The sequence below is a fragment of the Danio aesculapii genome, chromosome 13 (genome assembly GCF_903798145.1).
Source record: "Danio aesculapii chromosome 13, fDanAes4.1, whole genome shotgun sequence".
NCBI lineage: Eukaryota > Metazoa > Chordata > Actinopteri > Cypriniformes > Danionidae > Danio > Danio aesculapii.
Window position 1 is genome coordinate 11,680,476 of NC_079447.1, and position 23,790 is coordinate 11,704,265.

Below are 23,790 nucleotides of genomic sequence, written 5' to 3' on the forward strand. Positions count from 1 at the left end.
ATGGCATATTACCTGCCTACTTAAGTATTAAGATACTGAGTGTTTATTCGTAAATATAAAATACATATTCTGCATGATCTTAATCTACATCCCTAATCATCCCTAATAACTAAAGATAACTAACAACTTTCAATAAGCAGAAAATTAGAAGTGAAATGAGGGAGAGAAAAAAAACATAGTTAAATTTTATTAATACACTCAAAAAAAAAAAAAACTAACTGGCTGAACTCAATTTAATTGAGTGCACGAATTCCATGGAATAAATTAGTTTAGTTAAAAAAAAAAGTACAATATGATTATATGCAGACTTGTATTGTAGTGTATTTAGACTGGATTTTCAGTATTTGGACTTTCAGCAGTGAAAATTAAACCACACTGAAACTAAACTTCAACTCTGAAAACTGGTCTGACACTGTTTTAATTTACTAGAACTTCTATATTAAGATATTAAGCTGCTTTGACATCTACATTGCAAAACTGTGTATATATAATATATATATATATATATATATATATATATATATATATATATATATATATATATATATATATATATATATATATATATATATATACAATTGAAGTCAGAATTATTAGCCCCCCTGAATTATTTTCCCCCCGAATTTCTGTTTAACGAAGAGAGAGTTTTAACAACTCATTTCTAATAACTGATTTATTTTATCTTTGCCATGATGACAGTAAATAATATTTGACCATATATTTTTCAAGACACTTCTATACAGCTTAAAGTGACATTTAAAGGCTTAATTAGGTAGGCAGGTTAGTGTAATTAGGCAAGTTATTGTATAACGATGGTTTGTTCTGTAGACAATTGAGCAAAAAAATAGCTTAAAGGGGCTAATAATTTTGACCTTAAAATGTTTATTTTTCAAAAACGGCTTTTATTCAGCTTTTATTCTAGCCGAAATAAAACAAATAAAACTTTCTCCAGAAGAAAAACATTATCAGACACACTGTGATCATTTCCTTGCGCTGTTAAACATATTTTGGGAAATATTTTAAAAAAGAAGGAAAAAATCAAAGAGGGGCTAATAATTCTGACTTCAACTGTAAATAGTCCAAACACTGTATATATCGAGAGCGGAGAAAATAAGAAGACAATGAGAAAACAAATCTAATTATTTAACAAATTACGTTATGCGTAATAAAATGAAATGACACAGGGAAAAAGTATTGAACACACGAAGAAAGGGAAGTGTAGAAAGGCAGTGAAAGCCCAGACAGCAGCTGAAATCTCTCAGTAGTTTTTTAGCAATTAGCAGGATGATGAAGATGAGACCCACAGAACCATCAACATATTTACACTAAAATTTCACCTGAGCAATGCATGTGACTTCATATCAAATCACTTTTATTGTCACATCATCATCAGCAGCACGTGTGCAATGATGAGTGAAAAGCTTAGGTGATGGCTCCTTGGTTCGACACAATTCTATCAAATAGAAGTTTAAATTCATTTGTATTTTTATTTAACCTAAATTCAAATATCAATTATGTCTATTATATGTCATACATTTCAAAGTCTTTAAGTTTTATTTGAAGTTATCCTAAACGAATTAAAAGAGTATTTTTTAGCATATTACATGGGCTACACATATTCTGACTCATACTAAATGCATGTACAGTATGTAACTAGTTTGTAGTTGAGCTGAGTGGTTTCTGTCCGTAGTGCTGATCTACCTCTTTTTTCCCATTGGAGCTGTCCATGGTTTTGAAATGAATGATGTGTCGTTTCTCTGAATAGTTTCCCACTTTCAGTCATTTCAGAGACTGACATCAAAGCAAATGTACTTGAGTTCAGTGCCTTTATATTGTAGGGCTGCACACTGTCAGAAACATGCTATAGTAGAACTATAATCACGATAAATGTCATAATGGATAGAGCATTCAGAAAAGCAAGGCTTGTAATGCTAAAAACAAGAGCTCTTTCAAGGGCTTTCATAAGCTATAATGGCAGTTAGGTCCTGAAGCCTTTTATTACCATTAACATAGAATATCATCATACTTTTAATGTTTGTTTATAGCATTTTAGCCTGTAACAGTTGAAATATCTATTTGTGTTTCTTTTTTTTAATGCCGGCTTTACTTAATATGTAAGCTACGAAGCTATGAGATGATTCGATTTTTGGCTGGCAATTTGCTTGTGCAGATAATTCTGTCATTTGGAGAAAAACAGCTCTTTGGACGTTGTCTTAAACAATCTGTTACTGACACAAATTGGTGGCTTCCTAAAATATTGTAGTGCAGACAATTGTCTCTAGGAATATTAAAGCACCCATTAGAGCTTTGTGTTTGTAGTGTGTAATTTGCGGATGTGTGCTTTAACTTTTCTAAACCTTTGTTTGTAGTCCATTTTTATTTTATTTTTTTGCCAAATAGGATGATTTGAGAATTTTTTATTATATACAAAGCTGTAATAAGGGAAACTAACTAACTAACTAACTAACTAACTAACTAACTAACTAACTAACTAACTAACTAACTAACTAACTAACTAACTAACTAACTAACTAACTAACTAACTAACTAACTAGCTAACTAACTAACTAAGCTGTAATAAGGGAAACTAACTAACTAACTAACTAACCAACTAACTAACCAACTAACTAACTAACTAAGCTGTAATAAGGGAAACTAACTAACTAACTAACTAACTAGCTAACTAACTAACTAACTAACTAACTAACTAACTAACTAACTAACTAACTAACTAACTAAGCTGTAATAAGGGAAACTAACTAACTAACTAACTAACTAACTAACTAACTAACTAACTAACTACCTAACTAACTACCTAACTAACTAAGCTGTAATAAGGGAAACTAACTAACTAACTAACTAGCTAACTAACTAACTAACTAAACAAACAAACTAATGAATTAACACATATAATAAATAATTAAAAAGTTAATAACATTTAAAAATTACTTTCACATAAGGACATGACCCAGGTCTAAGTCTGTGTGGTGCTAATGGAGTTATGTGTCTATTCAGTTTATCTGTAGTCCATTTTTGATTAAAAAAAATTCCAAATAGAATGCTTTTGAGGGAAAAAAATATTTTAAAATCATATACAAAGCTGTCATAAGGGAAACTAACTAACTAACTAACTAACTAACTAACTAACTAACTAACTAACTAACTAACTAACTAACTAACTAACTAACTAACTAAACAAATGAACAAATAAATAAATAACATATAACAATTACTTTCATTTAAGGACATGACCCAGGTCTAAGCCTGTGTGGTGCTAATGGAGTTAATGTGTCTATTCAGTTTATCTGTAGTCCATTTTTTATTTTTTATTTTTTATTTATTTTTTTGTCAAATAGGATGCTTTTGAGGAAAATTTTTTTTTAAATCATATACAAAGCTGTCATAAGGGAAACTAACTAACTAACTAAACAAATGAATGAACAAATAAATAAATAAATAAATAAATAAATAAATAAATAAATAAATAAATAAATAAATAAATAAATAACCAAATAAATAAATAAATAAATAAATAAATAAATAAATAAATATATAAATAACCAAATAAATCAATAAATAAATAAATCAATCAATAAATAAATCAATAAAAAACATTTTAAAATTGCTTTTACATAAGGACATGACTCAGGTCATATCCTGGTCAATCTAGATTTCTCTCAGCTGTCATTTACTTTCTATTTCTTTAATGTTAGATTTGCAGGTTTTCATCCCCAGTCAGATGAGTCCTGACAGATTATTCTGTCCTTCAAGAAAAGCTCACTCAGGGCTCCAACTTTGAGGTCAGAACATCATGCTTTAGTTTAATCTGACGTCGCTGATTATTTATTGAATAGCTGATTAAAGCACTGATGTTGCACTTTAAATTTTGGACATTGTAAGCCTTGGTCACATTAGAGTCTACCTTCTCCACAAGACATATATATATAGGAAAATAGGAAACACTGTGCAAAAAATACCTTTAAACATTACTTGGGAAATATATAAAATAAACAATAACAATAAAACTGTGTGCTGAGAGAGTCAGAGAGAGATGGGAAATTCTTTTGCTATAAAAATATAATTGATTTGTTATTTAATTGAACAATTCTGCAATTTGAGAAAAATACAAATATACAGTTTGCTCTACTGTAATCCTCTAGATGTACAGTTTTAATTCAGATATAAAATCTTTAATTGGTCAAACTTAGTTATCAAACTCTAAAAGCAGTGAAATGCAGAGTAACTTAGCACCAGCAATGATGAAATCCGGTCTAAATACACTTAAAGTCCATGTATAATCATAATTTACAATTTTTATTGTGAACAAATATTTAAAAAAATTTTTTTTGGTAATCTTCAATTAAAGTCTGGCCATTTGCTTCTGTTTGGAGAGGTGGTCCATTTCTGTTGAGGTCAGTTTCACAGCTTCCACCACAATATTCTTAACCATGCTCCTCTTACTGTATGTTTGCTACGAAGAAATGATGTGCAAAAAAAAAGAATAAAAAATCTCTGCCCCATACTCAATATTTCATTTCAGTTGGAAGTACATCATCATACTGAAATTAAAGTCTCAGCAACTTCTGGTTCACCTGAAATGGGGTATATGCCCATGGTCTTTTAATTTCAGCCAGCCAGCGTTAGCTCTTCCATTGAACTGTCTTTTAAAATTGCCATGTTTAAGGTCTGATTTCTTTAAAATAGTGATCTTCACTGCTTGATAGATATACGATATAACGTGGGTCTCAGATTAACTAGAAGCTCTGCCTTAAATTCCATTCCCCCCCCCCACCATATCTTTAAAATATGACAGTTTATTTTACCCCAGTATTTTTAATGGAGTTTCTGTGCTCGCCTTCTGATCCTGATGGCGCTAGCGGTTACACAGTCTTTCATTTCGTTTTACGCTTGAACAACTAAATGGATGCTTAAGTCTCTTTTACCTGAATGAATTGTATTTGCATTACAACATTAATGCTGTAAAAGGAACCTTATGAAAAGGAAAATAGTCACATTAATCTTTCACTGGAAGTTTATCATTGGCTGAAAAGCACTAGCTGTGCATAGAGCCCACTAAAACTACAAAAGTATAGATCCATCTACCTTAAACAGATAGTTACACACTTTTTTTGTTTTTAATTTTTGTAATTTGATTGTGCCATTTAAAGGCTGCTTTCTTTTATTTAATAGTCTAATACAGAGTAAGGCACAGTGATGTACCTTAGTCTTATTTCATAAATCTTTGTTTTAAATTAAACTTTGTAACATTGTGGATCACACTTGGATCTTATATGTAGGCCCACATGGAATCTACACACGCAGAAATCCGCAGATTTTCCCAGATTTTTAGCCTATCATAGAGTTTATGTGTTTACTTGTATAAATGTGTGTAAAATTATATTTATTCATTTTTTAAACTAATTTCAGTAATATTTTAGTTCTATCATTGACAAATATGAAAATGTTTTTTGATTTTTTTACAATACAGTTTGTAAAGTCATATTTTCATTGTCTTTTAGTAGATATATAAGACACTTGCTTTGTTTACCAACTAAGCTGATCTAAATGCATGTGCATTGTAAACATTGAATAAAAGTTAAAGAGGTATTATTTTTTAATTCATATATTAAGTTTTTTGTTGCTATACTCCAAAAATCATACAAAATTTCCAAAAATCTCCACTGAAATGGCAAAAAACATTTGCAGATTTTGTGTGGCCATACTTATAAGCCAAATAATTAAGATAATTAAGGGATAAATAAGGGATAAATAAATAAATAAGGGATAGTTCACCCAAAAATCTAATTTCTACCATCAGTTTTGTATCCTTCACTTGTTCCAAACTATTTTGAAAAAAAAAATTATAAATTTGATTATCAGAATGTTATATATTCATTCATTCATTCATTTTCCTTCGGCTTAGTTCCTTATTTATCAGGGGTCACTACAGCGGAATGAACCTCCTATTCCATCATATGTTTTACACAGCGGATGCCATTCCGGCTGCAACCCAGTTCTGGGAAACACCAATACACTCTCACATTCACACACACTCATGTACTACGGCCAATTTAGTTTACCCAGTTCATCTATAGCGGATGTCTTTGGGCTGTGAGGGAAACCGGAGCACCCGAAGGAAACCCCAAACGAACACGGGGAGAACATGCAATCTCCACACAGAAATGCCAATTGGTCCAGCCGGGACTCGAATCAGTGACCTTCTTGCTGTGAGGCGACAGTGTTAACCACTGAGCCACCGTGACACAGAATGTTATATCCATGTATATAAGAATGTTGAAAACCTGCCATCCATAGTAGAGAAAACAATTACTATGGGACTCAATGGTCACAGGTTTCAAACATTCTACTAAATATCTTCTTTTCTGTTCCACCCCTCAAAAAATCAAAAAGCAAACAAATAAAACAAAAAGTCAAGGGCGAGCAAATGATTTTCTTTTTTGTGTGGACTATCCCTTTAACAAAACAGTTTTTTTTTTAAAATCCTTATATGGAAAGTGACAGAAAAACACTCCCAGAACTGAAAAAAGTGGACACACTAATGCACCCTTGATGTGAAAATGACACCAGCAGTTATACATGTCATAAGATAATGCCAAATGAACAACATTTTGAAAGACTTTCATATTTCTCGCATCCTTTTGATGCACAAAAACATGATCTCTATTCAATCCAGCTTTCCTATTGCCCACCGTTGCATGTTCAGAGGTAAATAATGGACATGATTGCATATACAAGAGAAACCTCTGACAGCTTGATCTTGAAATGGACACGTTTGAGGAAAAATAACAGCCATTTATTCTGTCACCCTTCAAACTCAATGCACAGTATCAAGGTGAGCGTGTGAAAGAAGGACAGCTTTATATTGATGCGATATGTGAAGATTTGCACCAATCCCTTCTATCAGCCAATCACTGTCCATCTCTGGATAAAAACAGAGCATGGTCTGTTATCTGCCTTTAGTTTTTCATTTGGAGAGGTTTATTTCATAATGACTAGACTTTATGTGGGTATTTATCATAATGTGCTGTGGAAAAGGTTACAATAAAGGTAAAAGATAAAGGTAAAGGTATAAGGTAAAGGTATAATTAGCAAAGAATTTATGTAAATACACGTTCAGAGTGAACAAATGTTTTAAGTAAAGTCAATTGCAAAAGGATGACTAAATAGGTAACACTTACCATAAAGTCTTATTAGTAAACTTTAGGTAATGGGTTAAAATCAACAGTGAGATGTATTACAGTTACTATGCTGATATTAGTTAACTAATATAATTATATATTTATTCATAGAAGTATTTTATTAGTTAATAACTTCATTTAATAAAATTATTATGACTTTGATTGTAATAATTTATTAGGCATTCACTTAGAAATTAACATCTGGATGATCAAGATTAATACATTCTGGCTGTAGTTGTCATTACGTTGACTTTAGTTAAATTAACTGATGTTAACAAATGGACCCTTGCTGTACAGAGTAATGAACAAATACCATGTAAATATTCCGGATTTTTATGTCGTAGGCTAGATTGACATGAGAAAATGTTAATTTTTGAAAAGTAAATCACCTATTATGTCTTCAAGCATCTGGTGCTGTAATGAACAACCACTGTCAATACAACTATCTGCATCTTCTTTAGAAGGCATCCTAAAAGATTAAGTAATAATGAATTACTCACTGTATTTTAAAATGAAACAACATCAGTACGGTGCATGTTCATTATTATTCATTATCACAATTTTATTTATTTATTTATTTTTTGTTTTCCTTATTAACAAGAACCAGCATGTATGGTTTCATTTTCCAAAATCACTTCACATTTCTTAACAAGAAGAATTAAAGGAGAAAATAAAAATGAAATAGGAGAAAATCATTTAAAAATAGGCGGAAAGGACACATAATTATTCATTTATATACAAATATATTATACTTTTTTTTTGTAATTTTAGTTATTAACAAAAATGATTAAATTCACTTTTATTACAGAAAATACATATATGCAAACATTGTATGCAAAATGTTAAAGTAGGAGCATATATTAACTTTAAATTGCTTTTCTATTTTTTTTTACTTAGAATCACTTTATATACATTTTAATCTCCTTTTCTAACACCATGAAGAGATGCGTGATTTTTGCAAACTTGCATTTGTGTACTGTATGTGAATTTACCTAGTAATAGAATAAAGTTTATAATAAAGCCAGCATTTTTTAAAGAGTGATCTGATCCTTTAAATAATCATAAATCACGTTTATAAGATAAATGTTTTAAAAATATTATGAGCAATACCTACTGTTAAGATGATCACGATTTATTACACAGCTGATTTATTATACAGCTAATAATATAGCCCAGTGAATATGTTCAAATTCATATATTTTTATCTACATTCATATGCATCTGCTTTGCTGTCACGTTGCAGCTTTTAACTGTTTTTGATTGTTTTGCGACATCTTGTGAACGAATAATACGTAGGTCAGAGTATTTATTCAGCCAGTTTCGTTTCTGTCAGCTTTGCGTTTGATGGTTTGGCGCCATCTTGTGACTGAATAATGTGCAGGTTAGTGTATAGTACATCAGCCGTTTTCGTTTCTGTGAGCATTACTTTTAATTAATTAATGCACTAGAGCAATTTCAGCATTATGGATGTGACTTACTGTAAGTAAAAGTAAAAACTTAAAACATAAATACAAAGAGAAAGTATGTTAACATTATGTTGAAACATTGATTTATATTTTCCAAAACAACTAACCACAAAGTTATTTGATCTGTAAACATTTGTAATACTTTAAATGAGGAAAATAAACATGCGTTATGGATGTGACCAAAAAATTCTGTGAGATTTGTCTACAACATTCTTGTAGAAATTCTGTGAATTAAACTGTACAACCCAATAGAAATACTGCTATTCAAAAGGATAAAAGTTGGCTCTCTACAGAACAAACATGATTGATTTTATTTTATTTGACATTTTTTTGCATTTACGAGGAAAAGCTTTGTTATGGATGTGACATCTCTTGGTTATGGATGTGACAGATGTGAAATTGGTACTTTTGTGACTTTGGTAAATCAAATATAATAGTTTGAAAACATTGACAGAGACACTTTTGAGGATTTGTACAGTACTGTAAAATACAAGTCTACACAAAAAAACCTAGAAAGGGTTTCACTAGTTTGGCGAAAACTTAATTTTTTAATGGAATGGTTGACATTTGCCTGGAATTGCTCACTATTAAGTCTCAGAACAATGTTTTGTGTTTAATTTTTATGTTTCGTTGCAAGTAGCCATGTAACAAGCAGGGTAAAGTACATCCAGGATGGTTGTTTTTGTAAAGCTCTGCTTTATGCTATAAACCTGCCTATAAGCCTGTCAGGCTTTATTCTGAGATAACAACCTCCTGGATGTACTTTATCCCTAACATATTGAATTGTTGAATAACGGCATATGTGTAATAATGACAGTGTAAGTGCGACACACTTGCCGAACGCCTCCAGGTGTTAATGTATGTGTAACCGCAGCCCATATGGCCAGGATTTAACCTCTATGGATGAACGAGAAAACAAATTACGCCTCGAGAGACATCTTCATACGCAAAGACACACACTCTTGAGATTGTATACGGTGCATCAGTGTTAGCAGCTGCGCTTGATGCATGAATAATTACACTGTAACATACATATATTCAGATGCTCTAATGCACACACTGTTAGAGACTGGAGAAGAAGCTCTCCATTTCTTTATCTTGTCATGGAGAACTATTGATCTCTAGAGACGCTTTTCTTTCTCTCTTTGACAAAAAAAATGCTACTGGAGATAAATTATTTCTATTTTTTGAGTCCTACATTGTGTTGGGATTTGATTTGAGCTGCCGGATGCTCCCAGCTGCCAACGCGTGTCTCATTGCGAATGAAAGCGTGTCATAGAATGTAAATTATGATGATGCATTGTTATTTACATTTCATTTAACGAGTAGGAGTGTTCCTGAAAAGTAAAGTTATTGTTGGCTGGCGTCGAGTTTTGTATATGCATATTTTAAGCATCTGTGGTTTTGAATTTGTGTATATAGTTTATGTATTTACAAATTATAATATTTCATTTGTCATATTTTATTGAAGTTATAAGCCCACGAAAACTGCACTCGCTGATTTCCGCATGTTATTTAGCCCAATGCTGTATTTAGTCCAATGAGTATTTATTTAGGCAACTTTAAGTGTGTAAATACATATTTATTCAATTGTACATTAATTTCAGTGATATTATTGAAAAACATGCAAATGTTTATATTATTTATGTAGAATTTGTGAAGTAACCGTTTCTAAAGTTATATTTTAAACTTAATTTGTTTACCAAACAATTGGTTATATGTGGATTTTGTAAACCTTAAATAAGTTAAAAAATATTTTTTAATATTTTAAACTGCATCCATACATTTCTGCAATGACTCAAATAACTTATTAATAAAGTCATCTGGAATGGCAAAGAAAACATTCTTGCAGGACTCCCAGAGTTCATCAAGATTCTTTGACTTCATCTTCAGTGCCTCGTCCTTCATCTTACCTGAGACATGCTCAATAATATTAATTTCTGGTGACTGGACTGGCCAATTCTGGGGCACCCTGACCTTCTTTGCTTTCAGGAACTTTGATGTGGAGGCTGAAGTACGAGAAGGATCGCTAACCTGCCAAAGACTTTGCCTTATCTATCTATCTATCTATCTATCTATCTATCTATCTATCTATCTATCTGTCTGTCTGTCTGTCTGTCTGTCTGTCTGTCTGTCTGTCTGTCTGTCTGTCTGTCTGTCTGTCTGTCTGTCTGTCTGTCTGTCTGTCTATCTATCTATCTATCTATCTATCTATCTATCTATCTATCTATCTATCTATCTATCTATCTATCTATCTATCTATCTATCTATCTATCTATCTATCTGTCCATCTATCCATCTATCCATCTACCTATCTAGTCCAACAAGTAGGCTTCTTTAGTAAATGTTTATTCAGTTTTTACATTAATTTCAGTGATATTGTTGAATACCATGCAAAGGTTTATTTGATTTATGAACAAATTGTGAGGTAACAGTTTCTAAAGAAATAAATTTAGTCTTTTAGTAGATATCTAATATAAGGGACTTACTTAATAATTAGTGGTTATATTTGAATTTTGTAACATCTAAATAAGTTAAAAAGTAATATTTAATATTTTATTTAATATATATTTATATAATATACAAAATAATATCTCTGTAATATATTTATTTTTTGTTTAAGGTGTTCATTTTGTAGTTACTATAAAACACAAATCACATTTTTATTTTATTTATTTATTTATTTATTTTATTATTATTATTTTTTTTTTACAAAATACTGTGCGGAAATAACAACAACAAAAAAATAATTCTCTGATCCTTTCTGGTCCTGTTATTATACAGTTTAATGATTTAGTTCACACCATTTACTATTGAAAATGTTTGCTGTAATTCATTGCTTTATTGATTGATTGATTAAAATAAGAAAATACTTTTTTATTCATCAATTCAGTCATTTAAATTGTTCAAGATTAAAAACATTAATAATGACAATAATAGTGTTAATTACTCTATTTGTTTAGTATGACATGCAAATGTTATTAAGTAAAAATCTTAGAAATCAAATCTAGCGTATACAAGTAAAAATATAATCTATAACTATAAAAGACATTAATTTTTGTATTAGTTCTATTTTGGAAGGGTAAAAAACAGCTTCTCTTAATAATTTGTATGGAGGCATCTGTAAATCAATTTTGTAAGCTTTCAGGCACCAAATAAAGAAGCCATTAAAATCTTCTCAGCCAGCAGAGCTTGCTGGCTCTTTCTTTCCCTGCCAAGAAAAATGTCCTCTGATGTGTCCAAATGATGTTCACAAGTGAAATCAATTTTGAAACTGGACAGTTATTAGGCCTAAATTTAGGGTAGCAAACTTTAAAGAGTTCTGCTTGCCATTGTGACTGTAAACTCTCATTTATAGCTGGTAAGAATGTAGAGCGTGGACATTGTAAACCAAATAGAGATAGAAAATGAAAGAAGTTGCATGTATTGATCTGAGAACAGAGAAAGGTTCTGGCTATTGCTGTGTTAAATGCCTTTTTTCCCCTTCTGAATGTCATGAAATGCCCTTGACATTGACACATAACCTTATGCAGCAATAGGGATCAGTTTTTCATCTTGGTGTGATTTCTTTACCTTTTTCTTTTGCACCGCTGGTCAGAAATAATATGAAAGGGCTTTATGAATCTTACACTATTTTATGGTGACCTTGTTACAGTGTAAACATTCATTATCTACAGAGTAATATTAATTAATAGCATATACTTACTTATGGTTAGTTTATATACTGTAGATATATAGATCCATCTGTCTACTGATGTGTCTGTCTGTCTGTCTGTCTGTCTGTCTGTCTGTCTGTCTGTCTGTCTGTCTTTCTATCTATCTATCTATCTATCTATCTATCTATCTATCTATCTATCTATCTATCTATCTATCTATCTATCTATCTATCTATCTATCTATCTATCTATCTATCTATCTATCTATCTATCTATCTATCTATCTATCTATCTATCTATCTATCTATCTATCTATCTATCGCTCCATCATTCTATCTATCTATCTATCTATCTATCTATCTATCTATCTATCTATCTATCTATCTATCTATCTATCTATCTATCTATCTATCTATCTATCTATCTATCTATCTATCTATCTATCTATCTATCTATCTATCTATCTATCTATCTATCTATCTATCTATCTACCTACCTACCTACCTACCTACCTACCTACCTACCTACCTACTGTACCTATCATTCCATCTATCTATCTATCTGTCTGTCTGTCCGTCCGTCCGTCCGTCTATCCATCTGTCTGTAAACCGGCCCACCCATGCGTCCACCCGCCGCCCACCCATGCGTCCGTCCGTCCATCCATCCATCCATCTATCCATCCATCCATCCATCTATATTCTTTTAGTCAGTGAAGCAAATAATGTCACAAATTTTGAGAAAAGGCATCACAGTTTTATTCAAAATATCACTGCAAAATCCTGTAGGGACTGATTTATATTTATAAATGTAAATTGTCAATATTAATGTAATGTAAATATTAAATAATAATATGACATTTTTTGTAAAGTGATGAGACATTTTTTTTCCAGCACAGAGTCGTTGTGAAGCGATGTGTTTATGACAGCACTAGACGATCATCATCTGTTGTGTTGTGTGGTTTTACAGACTAAAACTGTAGAATGAGCTGTACTTTGATGTTAATTCTCCACCAATATTAAAGAGCCTGTACAAGAATAGAGCGTCTCAAAACCCTGGCTGAGTCCCGGGACAGTGGGTCTCCCAGCGGGTACAGTGTGATCCTCTGAGCTCCACATTTTCTCCTCTCTCAGCACGCGCGTGCACTTTCTGATGTTGACAGCTGTGATTAAATGAGTTTGCTGAGGCTCCATTAGCAGAGAGCGGGAATTCAGCACTTTTACAGTGACAATGGAAATGAACTTCTGGTTATGCGCATGAGTTTTGCTGTTTTTTATAAATAAGAAAAATAATAATTGCTCTTGTTCAATATTTTGCAATAACTGTTTTCAGTACACAGGAAACTGACCTGCTTCTACAGGCAGTGAGCCTCGACAAACCACTACAGAGAGAGATGCTGTTTACACATGTGTACAGTAGGTCAGTGATTTAGCCATTTGGATCCTAATAATAATAATATAGAGTACATAATAGGTTTTCAATTAATGAGTAATTGTAGTGGCTCGGTGGCTCAGTGGTTAGCATTGTCTCCTCACATCAAGAATGTCGCTGGTTTGAGTCACAAGTCGGCATTTCTGTTTGTAGCTTGCATGCTCTCCCCATGTTTGCATGGGTTTCCTCCAGGTGCTGGGTTTTCCCCTACAGTCCAAAGACATGCGCTATAAGTGAACTTGATGAACTAAATTGGCCGTTGTGTGTGTGTGCGTGTGTGTGTGTGTGTGTGTGTGTGTGAATGAGTGTATGGGTGTTTCCCAGTACTGGGTTGCTGCTGGAAGGGCATCCCCTGTGTAAAACATATGGTGGAATAGTTGGTGGTTCATTCAGCTGTGGCAACCTCTGGTAAATAAGGGACTGAGTTGAAGGAAAATGATGAATGAACGAGTGATTGTATACATTCATAAAAATATTAGAATGATTTCTTAAGGATAACATGACACAAAAATGTAATGAAATATATTATATAAAACAAGATATTATGCAATAGTGTTTTTTGGTACAGTTGAAAAAAATTTTTAGCACCCCTTTGAGATTTTATTTCCCAAGTGACATTAATGTAGCAAGGGCATTTTCACAGTAGTTTTTATAATATATGTTTATTTTCTTTTAGTCGGAGTAAAAGCAGTTTGAATTAAAAAATGAATAAACAATGTTAAGGTCAATATTATTAGCCCAACCCAAACTCATACTGAAAATGTACCCCTATATACATTTCTGGAGAGCGCCAAATACATCCCAGGAGCTACGTTTTTTTGCAGTTTTTGTTTTCACGAATTCGCCAAAGGCCACTGTGCATGCTTTTTGAGATCTCGAAATTTTCTTGCGAGTGCCATTCGTGCCTGCTCTTCTCACGTAAACCCACCAGAGGCCGCTGTCGACTGACTGACTGACTGACCAACTGACCAATAACCCTACCCACCCCCTTCCCTAAACCCATCCGATAGTGTTTTCAAAAGCACCGATTGACCTGCCCAACCACTTCCCTAAACCCAACCCCCTGATTTTACCATGTTTTCAAATTTTAACACTTTCTCACCATGTTATTCACTTGTTTGTTTTAGTTTTTGGCTTTTGTTTTTGTTTTGCTTTCTGGAACCACTCTTCACTGCACTCGAACCTTGTCGTTGTGGTAAACTCTTCTCTGTGAATCAAGTCCACCAACGTATGGCGTTAAACCGCCCCGTAGCGCTCATTTTAAAGATGAAACGCAGCCATACGTACTTCTGGCTACATAATTTACAAGCTCCAGAAATGTATATAGGGTTACGTTTTCAGAATGAGCCCACATTGCAACAGCCCCTTAATATTTTTTTTTTTGATTGGCTATAGAACAAACCACTGTTGTTGACTTGCCTAATAAAAAAAAAAAAAAAAAAAAAAAAAAAATAAGATATATAAAAAATTTTTGAATTTTTTTTTTTTAATTATATAAATATATATACCAGTGTTATGTACTTAATTACATGCAAGTTTTCAAGTTTAGAACCTCAAATAAATTAAGTGGCTTAAATTGTTACTTTTTTTGTTTGTTTTAAATTCATTTAATTCATTTAGTTGCTTGTAAGAAATACATTTAACAACAACATTTTTGTTTTACAGTAATTTTTTTTATTTGTTTTAAACCACATATTTTCAATGTTTTACAAAACCAAAACATGTACTGTGTCAAACAGTTTGAAAAATAACAAGTGTGGACTTAAAAATACAAAACAACTCCATTAGTGTGGAAAAATTGAGTTACCAACACAATTTCTTTGGCTTGCTACAAGTTAAATATTGTTTTAAACAAATTGAGAGAAATATTTACCTTTTAACTAATATTTTCCTGTTTTGAAAACTTAATAAAATTATTCTGGCAACCTTAAAGTTTTAAGCTAATCAGCAATTTAGAATTTTTAAATTATAACAATGTAATAAACTCTGTAGTGGTAACAGACCTCTTTATTTTTGAGTGTAAAATAAAATAAAATAAAATAAAATAGATAAGCATTTAAATTGCACATGAGTAAGTACTAGTATCTTATCAAATTGACTAATAAATATGGTGTATTATCATGACAAAGACAAAAAAGTGTTTATTGTTTTGAATTGAGGTATTAGAAATATGTTATTAAAACAATTATGTTTTCAAAAAATGTCTTAAAACAAATCTCTGTTAAACAGCACTTGAGAAATATATATTTTAATAATTCTGCTAACAATTTTGACCTCAACAGTGGACAATATCCATTAGTGTAAATGTAATAAACAGTTAATAAACATATTTTTATTTTTTTTAAATTGAATGAATAAAAACAAAAAAAAATTCACATTAGAATAAATAGTTTAAACGAGTGAATTAAAATTAATTATACTAGCTAAAGTAGAATAGTCTCTTAATATCAGTGGCAGATTTGCTTGAAATTTCAGTCATATTTTTGCTAGAGAAGGCCTCATGCTGTGTCTGTGTGTCTAATGTCCCCTGATGAGAATTGCATGTTTGTGCTTCTTAGCTGTTCTACACCAACAAAAAAAAGGCATGCGTCACTTCAGAGAAAACACAGGCCCAGTGCTGCGTCTCGCTGCATGATGGGATACTGAGCTCACAGAATATAAAGTTTGAAATGAAACATCAGAAGGAATAAGAGTCAGCAGGATAAGAGTTGAAAGACTGAGACTCTTCTCCATCCAGAGAAACCCAAATAACAAAGATTAATGCATTATAATAACACGCAAATTGCTTGTCAGTCTGTTTGCGAAATGCCCAGCTTAAGTATTCAAAAGAACCCAAATAAATCACTTTGAAATTGTAAGGTTTCACTAGAATAATCCATATGCAGTTGAAGTCATAATTATTAGCCCTCATAGGATTTATTTATTTGATGGATAAAAATTAAGCAAAAACCAATATACCTATCACTCACATTTTACTATGTCCAGTTGAAATTATTAGCCCTCCTGTTTATTTTTTCCCCTGAGTTCTGTTTAACAGACAGAAGATTTTTTAAACACATTTCTAAACATAATAGTTTTAATAACTCATTTATAATAACGGATTTATTTTGTCTTTGCCATGTTGACAGTAAATAATATTTTACTAGATATTTTTAAGACACTTTACAGCTTAGTGACATTTAAAGGCTTAACCAGGTTAATTTGGTTATTTAGGCATGTTAGGGTAATTAGGCAAGTTATTGTATAACAGTTGTTTGTTCTGTAGACTATCGATAAAAAATAAAGCTTAAAGGGGCTAATAATTTTGACCTAAAATGGCTTTAAAATATTAAAAATTGCTTTTATTCAAGCCGAAAATAAAACAAATAAGACTTTCACCAGAAGAAAAAATATTATCAGACATACTGTGAAAATTTTCTTGCTCTGTTAAACATCATTTGGGAAATATTTAAAGAAGAAAAAAAACAAAAGGGGGCTAATAATTCTGACTTCAACTGTATATTGTTATATTCTAATGCTGAATGGGGGCTAAAAAGTAGGAGTTATAGCAGCCATGAACAAAACTGCAGTGAGATAATAGGAAACAGTTGCTGCGCAAAGTCAACTTGAGAGTGAAATCTGCATTAGTGTGCAAAGAATTGTCTCTCCCTTGACCATTTGCTGTTTTTGCAACTCAGCTTGTCCACAAATGCGGTTTGCTGGCTGTACTATATTAGGGGGAAAGTCTGCTGCTGTCCAACCTCTTCAGAGAATCACTATTATTACTTATAGTTGATGATTTTTGGTTTCACTCCAGTTTTTTTGGTTTATATATAACGTCGATTTGTGGTGACTTAAGCACTGTGCATACTTTTATGCTGTTTTGCAGTGTTTTGTGGTTCTTTTTGGAGTTTGGCAGTCACCTGTGAGTGATCATCCTCATAGTACTGTATGTCTGAGGTTGAGTATTGATTTATTTTATGGTTAATCTTCCAATTCTCTCATCCTTTTAAAGCTGATCCTGTTGCCATGATGTTTACATTCCTATATTAAGCAGATGCTTTTATCTAAATTGACTTACAGATGATTAATACAGCAACAAAAGCCATACATTCTAAAGAGTAAATCCTAAACTGTAATGAAGGGAGTCAACAGAGTTGAGGGCTCAGAGTCATTCAGGCAATTGTCAAAACAGGAATAAAAAGTATCATGAGGAAAATCCAAAATCATCAACATGGTCACAGGTTTACAAGAGGTCGATACAAGTGGTAAAACACTCATTCATTTATTTTCATTTCGGCTTAGTTCCTTTATTAATCAGGGGTCACCACAGCGGAATGAACCGCCAACTTATCCAGCAAATGTTTTACGCAGCGGATGCCCTTCCAGCTGCTACCCAACACTTGGAAACACCCATACACACTCTTTCACACGCATACACTATAGCCAATTTAGTTTATTCAATTCACATATAGCACATGTCTTTGGACTGTGGGGGAAACCGGAGCACCTGAAGGAAACCCACGCCAACACGGGGAGAACATGCAAACTCCACAGAGAAATGCCAACTGACCCAAGGGGGGCTCGAAACAGTGACCTTCTTGCTGATCATGCTACCAACTGCGCCACCGTGACTCCCAAGTGGCAAAACAACTTAAACAAAATACAAGGCAAGGGTCAGGAAACAAGGAAAGGCTAGACAATAGAACGCTTTGTAATGCTACAAGACAACAAGCCTGAGCAGAGAGTGTTTGTGAATGGGGTGTCTTTATAATCCTAGCAATCAGTCTATGATGAGCTTCCAGCTCTGTGTGTGCAATCAGGGAGAGAACAGGAACTGGTGTGTGTATGAGATACATGATGGGATTTGTAGTTCATATCAGTGGCAAATTTGTAGTGCATGTTTTGTAGTGCATGTAGATCGTTGGTGATCGTGACAGTAACATTGGATATATCCTAATAACCCCTGAGTTTCTTATTTTCTCCAGTGGATTGGCTGACTTTTGGATTGGAGTTTTCCCCGTGAGACTTTTAAAAAGTTTACGATTAACATAAATGCAAATTATTTTTCAATTTACGTAGTTTAGTTCAACATTTTTCAATCTAAAACAGCTATTTAAGACATTAAACAGCACTACTTAATATTATTGTTAGTAACAGTAATGCATTTTTTTCAGGATTTGTGATTTAATTTTTGCGTTTGTCAGAAAATTCAATAAGATGTGATGCTTTAATGTTTATAATAATGCTAAAAGAAATGTTCTGTACTTTAATGCCAAGTCATTATGTGTCAGAGCTCTTTATACTTTATGCTCCAAAGTCTTTTTGTTTGAATGCTTTTGTCAGTTTGGTAAAATATAAAGAAATAAATCATGCGTTTGGATAAAAGATAAATGCTTGAGTAAATTAAGCATAGCTACCAAGAAATCATAAAACAAAGAATTATATCTTACTGTCAGTGATGTCTGTAAATTTCTTCATGAAACCATGTGGGGCTCATTTTAGCTTCTTTGGTTGTTGTTTTATATTCAGATGAAATTCTTTTTGTGTCAGCTTGATAATTTGGAGATCTTCAGTGTGAGTATGTTGTGGTATTGAGTCACATTTAGTCTTTTGTATGTTACATGTTCCTGATTTCAGTTACCAGCCACCAGTTATGTTTCCATCCACCTTTTTTATGTGCATTTTGAAATATCACATAGAAATATATGGATTCGCCAAGATATGAATACATTTTAAAAATTAGCATAAAAAACTTGAGTAGGATGTATTTTTAACTTTTTATCAGATAAGAAAAGATGTGCATAAAGTATGAAAGAAACACATTTACCAAATAAATTCCAGCATCAAGAAAATCTTGTAATTTTGTTTTAAGAAATCATAATAAAAATGACTGTGATGGGATGGCATTAATGGACACACCAACAAACTGACTACATTGTGCAACATATGTAATCCTTGGAGAACACTCTCTGTTATTCACATGAACTCAACCCAGGCTCATTATTGATACATACCCCTGTATACATTTCTGAAGGGTGCAAAATATATCCCAGGAGGTACGCTTTTTTGGCATTCTTGTTTGCGTTAATCCACCAGAGGCCGCAGTGTAATTTTTTGAGATCTTAAATTTTCTCAGTGCCATTTGGCCCGCTCTTTTTGCATAAATCCACTAGAGGCCGCTGTCGACTGACTGACTGACTAACCGACTGACCAAAACCCACACCTACTCCCTTCCCTAAACCCAACCGATAGTGTTTTAAATAGCAATACAGAAAGAGAAAAACTGGGTGATTTTTACGACGTTTTTACCACATTCTCACCCTGTTATTTACTTGTTTATTTAATTTTTTTTGCCTTTTGTATTTGTTTTACCTGCTTTCGCAAACTCTGTTGTCGCGGTCAACTCCGCTCTGCATCTCAAGTCTTTCGATGTACATGGCAAGTCACCGGGCAATCTGGTAACAGCAGAAAAGCCATCTACACAGAGGTAAGCGGTCAGCTGGTAGCTGTCAGTGGCGTCACACTGCCCCGTAGTGTTAATTTTAAAGACGAAATGCAGCCATATGTGCCTCTGGCTACATAATTCATGCTCTCTAGAAATGTATACAGGGGTATGTATTCACAATGAGCCAGTGTTGCATGAACTACAAATCCCATCATGCACTGCACTCCCACACCAGTTCCAGATCACTCCCGATTACACACACAGCTGAAGCACTTGAAGACTGATTACTTGGACTTTGTATATTATTTATGTTGTTTTGCCACCTGCCTCACCTGTTTCAATGACTAATCTTTCGGATTACCTGTATGCTTCAGTTTGCTCCTGTATTTACCTTGTCTGTCTGACTTATCATAATTAAATTGCTTTTGCATCTGCACCCCGGGTCATTGTTACAGAATCTCCCAAAACTTTCTTGAACGGTTTTGTTCATAGAGCTTCTCGTATCTCCAAAACCACTATACATTTATCTTAATCTTTTGAGGCCGAGTCATTTATTATGAGAAATAAAGGGCCACAGTGGTTTCTCTTACCGAAGAAAGTAATTTTTTTCTTTTTGATATTTGGCCCCATAAGGAAAGTGATGATTTTGTTCTGTTTGTTCACTGGATGGAAACAAATGTTTCTTTATTCACAAACGGTTTGTGTATAAACCAGTTTTGAGCGTAAGGTTTATTAGTTTAGATGTAAACATAGCTACAGTCTCTTATAAATTCTATATAAAGCCCTTTAATGCCTCTTATTGAATAAAAGTGACATTCAAATTACTGACTCAAGACTTATGACCAGTAATATAGGGTATATCAATCAAAGAACATGTCAGGTATTAAAACAGCTCACTATAAAAGAACAGCAAAAAGGCTGTATTGGTTAAAAAAAGGCAAGTGCATTAACTGTTGTGAGTCAAGTGCTCAGACGGAGTTGTTCCAGACAGTTCAAATGGAGATGGAAAGATCTTTACAACTTTGACATACAGTGAAAGTGAAGGTTTGGGAAAGTGGTTTTGTGCCTTTTGTGTACGAGCCACAAGGTGCCATTGACTTCTGGGAAGAATAGGCATTTACAAAAATGTATTGAAGTTGATGCAGGCAGAAACTGCAGCCAGTGGAGTGGGAATAACAAAAGTGTGACACGGTTGTTTCTTGAGCCTGTTGGAAACCAATCAATGCACCTTGTTCTGGATAATATAATATGGAGGTTATGATTGCACATGCAGGAAAGCTGAATAAAAAAATAGAGGGGATGAGGGATGGTCAGAGCACAGAGCAAGTTTTGTGCATGGTATAATAGTAGAAAAGATCACCGTTTTTCTGTTACCATAAAACACAAATCTTCATGATACCATTCCCTGAGCTCCTTTTCAAAGGAAAACCATAAATATTGTCATAACCATAGATCGCTCTGCATATTTAAAATGCTTTAAAGAGCAATATCTGCTCATCTGTTATTAAATTATTGTCACTTAGCATAGTTTTAATTTACTTTACATTTCTATTTTCCACTGATGGTTTCCGTATTAACTGCACTTAATTCATATAGTAAAACAATGGCAGCAATAGTCTTTATTGTGTTTTCAAGTTGCTGAGGATTCCACAATAGACTGGGCCCTCTAACCAATCAGAGCAGAGTAGGGCCATCTGACCAATAAGTGTAGAGTAAGACCATGTGACCAATCAGAGCAGAGTAGGGCCATCTGACCAATTAGAGGAGAGTGGGGTCATTTGAACAATTGGAGCAGAGTAGGGTCATGTGACATATCAGAGCAGAGTAGGGCCATCTGACCAATTAGAGGAGAGTGGGGTCATCTGACCAATCGAAGCAGAGTAGGGTCATCTGACCAGTTAGAGCCATGTAGCGTCATCTGAAAAATCAAAGCAGAGTAGGGTCACATGACTAATCAGAGCAGAGTAGGGTCATCTGACTAATCAGAGCAGAGTAGGGTCAATCAGAATAGAGTGGGGTCATTTGGCCAATCAGAGCAGAGTAGGGTCATCTGACTAATCAGAGCAGAGTAGGGTCATCTGACTAATCAAAGCAGAGTAGGGTCATCTGACCAATCAAAGCAGAGTAGGGTCATCTGACCAATCAGAGCAGAGTAGGGTCATCTGACCAATCAGAGCAGAGTAGAGTCATCTGACCAATCAGAGCAGAGTAGGGTCTTCTGACCAATCAGAGCAGAGTAGGGTCATCTGACCAATCAGAGCAGAGTAGGGTCATCTGACCAATCAGAGCAGAGTAGGGTCATCTGACTAATCAGAGCAGAGTAGGGTCATCTGACCAATCCGAGCTGAGTAGGGTCTTCTGACCAATCAGAGCAGAGTAGGGTCATCTGACTAATCAGAGCAGAGTAGGATCAATCAGAACAGAGTAGGGTTATTTGGCCAATCAGAGCAGAGTAGTGTCATCTGACTAATCAGAGCAGAGTAGGGCCAATCAGAGCACAGTAGGGTCATCTGACCAATCAGAGCACAGTAAGGTCATTTGAAAAATCCGAGCAAAGTAGGGTCATTCAGAGCAGTGTAGGCTCTGAGCTCTTACTCAGAAGAAAAGCACACTGAATTTTAATTGGATTAATTTTAATTAATGGAATCAAGACTAATGGTGGAATGTAATAATAATTAAAAAATATGCCTGAATTTTTGTGCAGATTGTGTGTTAGCAGTTAGCTGATGATTGTCTTTGAATGATTCTGTATTCTGTGGTGAATGTGTCATTTCTTAAATTGATTATTGATTGAAGATTTTCTAAAACTCAAAAGAGAAGAAGAATGAATTATAAAGGGAAGGGTCTCAATGAAATCTGAACAAAAGTGGTCACAAAATATTAATTTTACTGCTTGTTAACAGCAGTCAGAAACATGGCTCAGACACGGAGAGAAAAGAGCTGATTCTGCAATGTTTAATTTGAGAAAATGACCTTGGATGGTAATAAACCTATTGTAAGAGACCTCTAAAGCAAAATAAGGATCCTTTGAAATAACATGTGGCATTTTTAGCAGCTACATTAAATAGAAGCTTTTTTTTCAGTTCCTCATTCTGCATGTTCTGACAGCCTGTCTGCATCTGCTGATACGCTCCTAATGACACATTATAAATATTAACAAGAATGAGGCGAATAAATCAATCCCGCTTCAGACAGGAATGACTGATAAGTTCTAATTTGGTTCATAATGTGTTCTGTGATTGTAAATGTTGTTTAATAATTTCCCCTGGAACACGTTTCAGAGGTATTAACCTCAAACAAATAGATTTTAAATGCCTCATTAATGTGAATGTGTGGCAGCACTAATCTCTGCATTCAAATTCAGGCCTTGAGCTGCTCGACGAGTCTTAGAGAGATTCAGCAGATTCCTGGACGTTACAGGGGCTCGTCTGTGTTTCTATTGTTCTACAGGTGAGATCTTCATCTAATTGAGTCGTTCAGCAAGCTTTACGCCGAATTTAGAAAAGCTTAACTGCATAAACTACCTAATTAAAGCAGAGAGAGAAAGAGAGCATGGGAAATTATACTAATTATAATGATAATAATAATAAAAATCTAAATGCTAACTGAAGGAA